We start from the raw sequence: 8,808 nt of genomic DNA, 5'->3' as shown, positions 1-8,808 counted from the left end.
TATCGAAGGCACAGCTGAGGTACAAGCTTGGATATGATATATCGAGGTTGGCACACCAACTGCCAGGATGCAGTATACATGCTAAATCAGTAACTTCTATATTGTACTGTGCCCTTAATACGTGGAGAATATATGGGTCCAGGAACCAATGAGTGGAAGTAGGCTAGGACACACTTAACATCAAGCCTACTTGGGGAATTTGTGCTTCCTATCCCTACAATTGTGTTTTGCAGATTTAGATGTTATGGTACCCTTGGGGAAATGTTTCCACCAGGGGACACAGTAAGAATCCTATTGAACTTTAAGCTATGGTTCTCATCATTCAGGCACTTTAAGCCCTTTGTGCCAAGGGATGAACAGTCAATAAGAAGTAATCATCTAGGTGGGGGAAATGGACCTGATCATCAGGAGGAGAGAGGGCTGTTGCTACACAATGGGGACAGGGAGGACTATCTTTGAAATCCAGGTGACCTACTGAGGCTTCTCTTAGTACTTCCTTATCCAGTTTTGATGGTAAATGGATAAAGTTAGCAGTTAGGCCCGAGAAGTGCATGGTAACCGGGGGCTCAGATCCTCATGGTTGAAGATCTGGGTCAATCCTCCAACTAAGCCATCTAGACCAGTAGTGGTGTTAGCTACGGATGAGAGAAAACTACATTGATAACAAAGGAGGAATTTGATGAGTTTTGATTATATCTTGCTACCAGTTGCAGCAGAAGCAGCTGCAGTTCATTCCACTGACCCTCCCCTCATAAGTTTTCCCTAAGAACCCTCCAGTGTCCTGAAAAAGCTGCTTCCATAATGTATATGAAGCAAATGGATCTAAGAGGCACAAAGGTGGACTGTTATGGATGCTGTGCTGTACTGTGTTGCCCAGATTCCCCCTTTAGAACTGGAGGACTTATTCCTCCAGCTACTGGGAAGGTTGGCTGATAGCTACAACTTAGATGAAGAAGCCACATCATCTAAGGTCATGCTCCTTTCCCAGGACAGCTCACAGCCAAAGACTCATGTATGTGGGGGTATAAAGGTTCAGACCTCATGCTCCACTTGGGACAACTCTGAAGGGACAACTGCTTCAGAACTCTCTATGGTGTCACACGAAGACACCATATTGTGATTCCATTGCAGCTCGGTTTATTCCTGTCTAATCCTGCTTCCTTCCAATCCTCCACAGGCATTAATCCGAAGGACACTCCCTGATAAATTTCCTCTATGGGTTTGCGTCTCATAGGACACAACTCATAGGAATTATCTTTATAGCATTTTACTTCTGGTGATAGTTGTTAAGTTATACCCTAATCTTTCCATTAATAAATCTATCTGTGATTATTTAACAGGAACTTTGTGAGTTTTTATGCCCAGTAGGACATTACTGTCATGAGACCTATCTTTTGGGTACCCAAAAATACATAGCAGAAAAAATAAGGCATGGTTTAGAAAAATATACATACTATTTTGCATTTTCTAGTTAAGTGATAAGTTTTACACATTTGAAGAAGGGGTAGATAGTCTAGGCTAATTTTTATCAAAAAATGACACTTTTTTTTTACTAAGAAAGATCTTAAACTTGCCACAAAGAAAATGTAGAATATTTCTATTTTTAGAGAGGTAATTAGACTAATTTAAAAAAGTACGAGGTTTAGAATTTCAAAGTCCTGGCTTAAATACCAATTTCACTCTTTATTAGCTTTGTAACTTAAGGCAAGTTACTTAATTTTGCTAACATTGTCTATGGAGGGCAATGTTGTGAAGGGGTTAATTGTGTGGTCTCTGAAGCAAGATCACCTGGGTTCAAAGCTGTCACTTACTAACTAGGTAACATCAGATGAGTTAACTCATTTAACCTCTCTGTACCTCAGTTTCCTCCTCTTTAAAATGAAGATGATGATAGTGACTACCTTATAAGTTTGTTGAGATTAAATAAATTAATGTATGTAAAGTGCTTAGAACAATGTCATTGAGTGATGAATAAACTTACAAGCTGTTATTGTTATCTGTACTATAGGTTAACAATATTTGCCCATAGTGTTGTGGTAAAGATTAAATGAGGCAATACATGTGATACGATTAGCTCAAAGCTCCTAAACAATTGTAATCGTGAACATGTGTTATAGCTACTTCATAAGATTGTTTTAAAGATTCCTGGCATGGCCAGGTACTGTGCTAGGCATTGAAGATACAAATGGGAACAAAGACATACCAGACAGCCTTTGTGCTTGAGCTTAGAGCCTTAACAGGCATCAAGTGAGAGTGAATGTAATATGTTAGTCTTGCCTGGCACAAAGGAAGGTAGATAGATAGAAGTAAATATTCTTAGGCACATAGGGGAAATAGTATATAACCCATGTTCTTTCTCACTCTTACTCTTTTACCTTTTGGGTTCTATTTATCAATCATTTGCCATAATTATAGAGTTTGAGGGAAGGGAAGGGGTTGGGCTTCTTTCAATTTGTACTTTTTGTACCTCTCTAACTCACAGTCACTTTTTCTCATATTATACAATCAACAAAAACCTACTAAGGACCAAGACACCAGGAATAAACAGTTAAGACTACTCACGATGTGGGGGGGGAAACAAATAAATAACTGTAATACATTACATTATAGATTTTTTTTCCAATTTACAATAGTTATAAACAAAATGCTAAGGCAGCAAAGAGAAAGGGATGATTGATTTTGCAGAAGCTTTTTGTCTCCATTCCCTCAGCACGTAGTCTGTTTTACCACTCAAATCACTGCTTAAAATATTAAAACGATTGATCTTTCAGAATTCTGTTTGTCTTCTTAGGTTTATACTAAACCAGGGTTTCTCAGCCTTGTCATTATTGACATTTTGGACAGGATATTTCTTTGTTGTAAGGGGCTGTCCTGTGCATTGTAGGATGCTTAGCAGCATTTCTGATCTTAGTAGCACTCACCCAGACTTGACAATCAAAAGTGTCTCCAGACGTTGCCAAATGTCCATTGCCCCTCTGAGAACCACTGCACTAAATCAATGATTATTTGTGGACTACAGTCTTATTAGTTATGTTCTCACCTTATAATGGAATAGTAATTATTTATCATTTATCATTGGTACATAGGAACTAGAGACTTTACTATCATGATCATTCAGCCACTTAATATGTGATTTGATATAAAGGAAATTATGTCAGTGATTTACGCACAACTCTACATTTTTAGATGTTTATATGTTGATTACTGGGTCTTTTGTTTCTTTATCTTCACAAGGACAACATGATATTAAAATGGGACTGTCAGAGAATAAGAAAGAGCTCTTGGAAATCAAAAATATAATAGCATCTAATGGTTATCTATTGCTGTGTGATAAATTACCTCAAAACTTAGTGGCTTAAAACAAGAATAAACATGTATTATTTCAAATAGAGTTGCCATATGATCCAGCAATCCCATTCCTGGGCTTGTATCCAGAAAAAAACTATAATTCCAAAAGATACATGCACCCCTATGTTCATAGCCGCACTATTCACAATAGCCAAGACATGGAAATAACCTAAATGTCCATCGACAGAGGAATGGATAAAAAAGATGTGGTACATATATAAATGGAATATTACTCAGCCATTAAAAAAAGAATGAAATAATGCCATTTGCAGCAACATGGATGGACCTAGAGATTATCATACTAAGTAAGTCAGACAGAGAAAGAAATATCATATGATATCACTTATATATCAAATTTAAAATATGACACAAATGAACTTATCTATGAAACAGAAAGAGACTCACAGATATAGAGAACAGACTTGTGGTTGTCAAAGTAGGGGGTAGGGGAGGGATGGACTGGGAGTTTGGGATTAGCAGATGCAAATTATTATGTATAGAATGGATAAACAACAAGGTCCTACTGTATAGCACAGGGAACTATATTTAATATCCTGTAATAAACCATAATGGGAAAAAATATGAAAAGAATATACATATATGCATAACTAAATCACTTTGCTGTACAGCAGAAATGAACACAACTTGTAAATTACCTATACTGCAATAAAATAAATTTTAAAAAATAACATGTATTATTTCATAGTTTCTATGGATCAGAAATTTGGAAGTGGATTACCTAGGTGGTTGTGGGGGGGTCCCTCATAAGATTGCAGTTAGAATGTTAGCTGGGGCTGCAGTCATCTGAAGACTTGACTGGGGTGGGAGGGTCACCTTTCTAAGATGGCTCAAACACCTGGCTGGCAAGTTAGTGTTGGCTGTTTACAGGAGGCCTCAGCTCATTATGTGGGCCTCTCCATTGGATTACATGACATGGCTGCTGACTTCTCTCAGAGTAATTGATCCAGAAAAGAGCAAGTCAGAAGCAAGCTTATAAGTCATACATCATCACTTCCACCTTACTCTGTTGGTCATACAGACCAACCTTGATAGAATTTGAGAAGGGAGTACACAGAGATATGGATCGTTGGAGAGCATCTTAGAAGCTGTTTACCATAACACAGTAATAAAAAAAGTTCTAAGAGCTGTAACATAAAATCAGGGAAAATCACCTAGAAAGGAGAACCAAAACACAAGTACATGGAAAATAGGAAAGAAAAAGTAAGAAAATGACAAAATCAATCAGGAAGCCCCAATATGACTAATAGAAGACTCAGGAAAAGAGGAGAGAAAAGAGAAGGGAGGACATTATCAAAGAAATTTAACAAGGTTGTAAGTTATAAAGTCAACATAGAAAGGCAATCTCTCTCTCTCTCTCTCTCTCTCTCTCTCTCTCTCTCTCTCTCTCTCTCTCACACACACACACACACACACACACACACACACACACACACACACTCAAGCATTGAACAACTGGAAAATGAAATTTTAAAATTCCATTTACAATATTATTAAAAATATAAATGCTTAGGAATAAATTTAACAAAAGATGTGTAAGCTTTCTACACTGAAAATTACAAAGCATTGCTGACAGAAATTTAAAAAGACCTTAATAAATAGAGAAATATACCATGTTCATGGATTGCAAAGCTCAGTATTGTTAAGATGTCAATTTTCCTCAAATAGAGCTCAATCAATTCCAATAAAGGTCACAGCAGCTTAAAAAAAAGTGGATTAACAATTCAAAAATTTATATGGAAACACAAAAATCTTAGAACCAAAACATTCTTGAAAAAGAACTAATTTGGAGTAACTACACTTCCTTACTTTCAAGGCTTACTATAAATCTATAGTAATCATGACAATGTGGTTTGTATAAAGATAGACAAACAGATCAATGAGACAGAATTAAAAGTCCAGAAATAAATCCATAATTATATAGTCAATAGATTTTTGACAAAGGCTCCAAAGCAATTTAATGGGGAAAGGAAATTATTTTCAACAAATGGTGCTGGAACCATGTGGACAAAAATAAGCCCTCAAATCTCACCTCACATTATTTGCAAAATTTAAATCAAGATGAATCACATGCCTAAATGTAAAAGCCAAAATTCTCAGGTCATCCAAAAACATTATTAAGAGAATAAATAGTGAAGCTACACACTGGGAAAAATATTTGCAATTAATATATGATACAGGACTTGTATCCAAAATATTAATAAACTCAATAATAAGACAAACATCCTAATGAAAAATGGAAAAGTATTTCCACTTTTTCCTGTTTGTTGAAGTACAATTGACTTACAGTATTAGTTTCACGTAAAGAACATAGTGATTTCTTATTTTTATATATTTTATCTATACATTATAATGCTGACCTGAGCATCAGCAATAATAAACTTTAAAACATGTATAAAGATGTTGTCCCACGTACACAAAAAAGCACATTTAACCATAGTGTAGGGCTAATCCACAGATCACTGTTTTCACAGCAATTTCTGCTTTATAAACTTTAGGATTTTTTTGTTTTCCTTCCTTCTACTTTCTTAGAGTTTAATTTGCTTTGTGTGTGTGGGGTAACAAAACACATAAAATATACCATTTTAACAATTTTTAAATATACAGCTCAGCAGTGTTAACTATTTTCACAGTGCTGTAAAACAGACCTCCAGAACGTTTTCATCTTGCAATCTGAAACTGTTTCAGCAACTCCCCTTTCTCCTCCCCTCAAATCTCTAGTAACCGGCATCCTATTTTCTGTTTTATGAATTTGACTACTTTAGGTAACTCATATAAGTAGAATCATACAGTATTTGTCTTTTTGTGACTGGTTTATTTCTCTTTTTTTGGCTCCACCATGAGGCATGCAGGATCTTTTTTCCCTGACCAGGTATCAAACTCGTGTCCCCTGCAGTGGAAGTGTGGAGTCCTAACCTCTGGGCCACCAAGGAAGTCCTGTGACTGGTTTATTTCACTTAGCATAATGTCCTCAAGTTTCATCTATGTTGTAGCATATGACAGGATTTTCCTCCTTTCAAAGATTAAAATTCATCTGTCCATGAACATTTGTGTTGCTTCTATCTCTTGACTATTATGAATGAACAGGAACGTTCATATGTGCTGTGAACGTGAGTATGCAAATACCTCTTTGAGACCCTACTCTCAATTCTTTTGGATATTCACCCAGAACTGGGATTGCCATATCATGTGGTAGTCCCATTCTCACTTTTTTGAAGAACCTCCATACTGCTTTCCACAGGGGCTGTACCATTTTGCAATCTCACCAACGGTGCATAAGGGTTCTGATTTCTCCACATCTTCACCTACACTTGTTATTTTCTTTTTTCCAAATATTAACCATCCTAATGAGTGTGAGTCGACATCTTGTGGTTTTGACGTGCAGTTCTCTGATGATTAGTGATGCTGAGTATCTTTCCATATGCTTGTTGGACTGTTTAATCAGTTTGATTTTTTTGTTACTGAGTTGTAAGAGTTCTTTAGATATTCTGGGTATCTTATCACATATATGATTTGCAAATATTTTCTCCATTCCATAGGCTGCCTTTTCACTCTGCTGTGTCCTTTGATGCACAAAAGTTTTTTTTATTTTTTATTTTTGGCCGCACAGTGGGGCATGTGGGACTCTTAGTTCCCTGTGCCCCCTGCAATGGAAGTTTTTAAGTTTGATGTAGCCCCATTTGTCTATCTTTGCTTTTGTTGCCTGTGCTTTTGGTGTCATAAACAAGAAATCATTACCAAGAGCAATGACCTGAAGATTTTCCCCTATGTTTTCTTCTAGGAGTTTTATAGTTTTAGGTCTGATGTTTAAGTCTTTAATCCATTTTGAGTTAATTTTTGTATATGGTATAAGATAATGGTCCAAATTCATTCTTTTGCACATAGATACCCAGTTTTCCCAAAACCATTTGTTGAAGAGGCTGTCCTTTCCCCATTGAGTCATCATTGCACCTTTGCCAAAGATCATTTGACCATGTATGTGAGCGCTTTTTATTTTTTAAATAGACTTTATTTTTCAGAGCAGTTTTAGGTTCATAGCAAGTACAGAATTCCCATGTATCCTCTGCTCCCCTCCACATGCTAAATATGCTTTTAACTTCCCGAGGCGAACACAGATTGCAGATTTTAAACCTTTCTTCTTTTCAAATACATGCATTTAATGCTACACATCTCCCTCTAAACACTGCTCACTGCATCCCATTAATTCTACTATGTTGTATTTTCATTATCCTTTAGTTCAAACTATATAAAAATTCCCACTGAAATATTCTTTGACATAGAGGTTTAGAATTATGTTGCTCACCTTCCAAACATTTGTGGATTTTCTGGCTTTTTGTTATTTCTAGTTCAATTCTAATGTGGTTAGAGACCAAACTCTAATTTCAAGCCTTTTAAATTTGAGACTCGCTTTAAGACCTTGCCTCACAAACTTGATGCTGTTTTGTTATGATGGGAAAACCGGTAGGTTCAGACTCATTTTTTTCTGCTTTGGTTATGTATAGTCTACTGCGGTGGCTCAACGCTAAGTTTTGAGATCTTAAAACAGTATTCCTAACACACCACTGTAAAGCAATTATACTCCAATAAAGGTGTTAAAAAAAAAGAAAAAAAAACAGTATTCCATTCAGGGGCCCGTCCTCTAGGCTTACACCACAGTGATTAGGCTGCGGTTAAAGACAGAGTACTTTTTTTTTTTTTTGCGGTACGCGGGCCTCTCACCGTTGTGGCCTCTCCCGTCGCGGAGCACAGGCTCCGCACGCGCAGGCTCAGCGGCCATGGCTCACGGGCCCAGCCGCTCCGCGGCATGTGGGATCTTCCCGGACCGAGGCACGAACCGTGTCCCCTGCATCGGCAGGCGGACTCTCAACCGCTACGCCACCAGGGAAGCCCAAGACAGAATATTTCTGAGCAGCATCATTGCGCTTTTCAGGAACGCCTTCCACCCCTCACGGAATGGCAGGGCGGTACAAGTGATTTCTCAGTCCTCCACAGCTAAGGGGTGGATAGTTCAGGAACTATCTGTGTACTTTACGAGGCAACGGATACAGTACCCTTTTTTTTTTTTTTTGGTCTCCTCATAGGTGACAAAGCTTCTGAGTTCTCAAATCTCAGAAGCTGAGGGAAAGAAAGGAAGTTGGGTAGAGTTCGAGAATGGTGGCAGAATGCCTCATCCCCGAATTGAGAGAGCACGTCTCTTGCGAGGCCTAACGAATCAGGGCCTCGGGTAACAGCGGCCCTTCAACTCCTCGGCCTAGTAACCCACCCGCAGAGATGGCCTCCCGCACGAACCTTTTCTTTCCTCCTTTCTTCTTTCCCAGCTGCTCAAACTTCCACTAGAAGTGGAACTGGGTGTGGCAAAAAGCCCGTCAGCGAACCGCCGGTCAGCGAACCGCCCCTCACGTGACAGACAAGAGGGCGCGGAGGACCTGGGGAACCTACGTC

The 8,808-nt window shown here is 38.1% G+C and overlaps 1 long non-coding RNA gene across 2 annotated transcripts in view; it reads right to left on the bottom strand.

Moving 5' to 3' along the window:
• Positions 1-8,800, bottom strand: part of LOC109550155 (uncharacterized) — a 28,614-nt gene extending 19,814 nt beyond the window's left edge. For both annotated transcript variants that reach the window (XR_012326607.1, XR_002176556.3), the window contains exon 1: positions 8,656-8,800. This is a non-coding gene — a long non-coding RNA (uncharacterized lncRNA). The remainder of the gene's footprint in view (positions 1-8,655) is intronic.
• Positions 8,801-8,808: the final 8 nt, after the last annotated feature.

This window comes from Tursiops truncatus, chromosome 16, assembly GCF_011762595.2.
Source record: "Tursiops truncatus isolate mTurTru1 chromosome 16, mTurTru1.mat.Y, whole genome shotgun sequence".
NCBI classification, from domain to species: Eukaryota; Metazoa; Chordata; class Mammalia; order Artiodactyla; family Delphinidae; genus Tursiops; species Tursiops truncatus.
The sequence above is the reverse complement of the archived record's forward strand: the minus strand, read 5'-3'. Positions and strand labels throughout refer to the sequence as shown.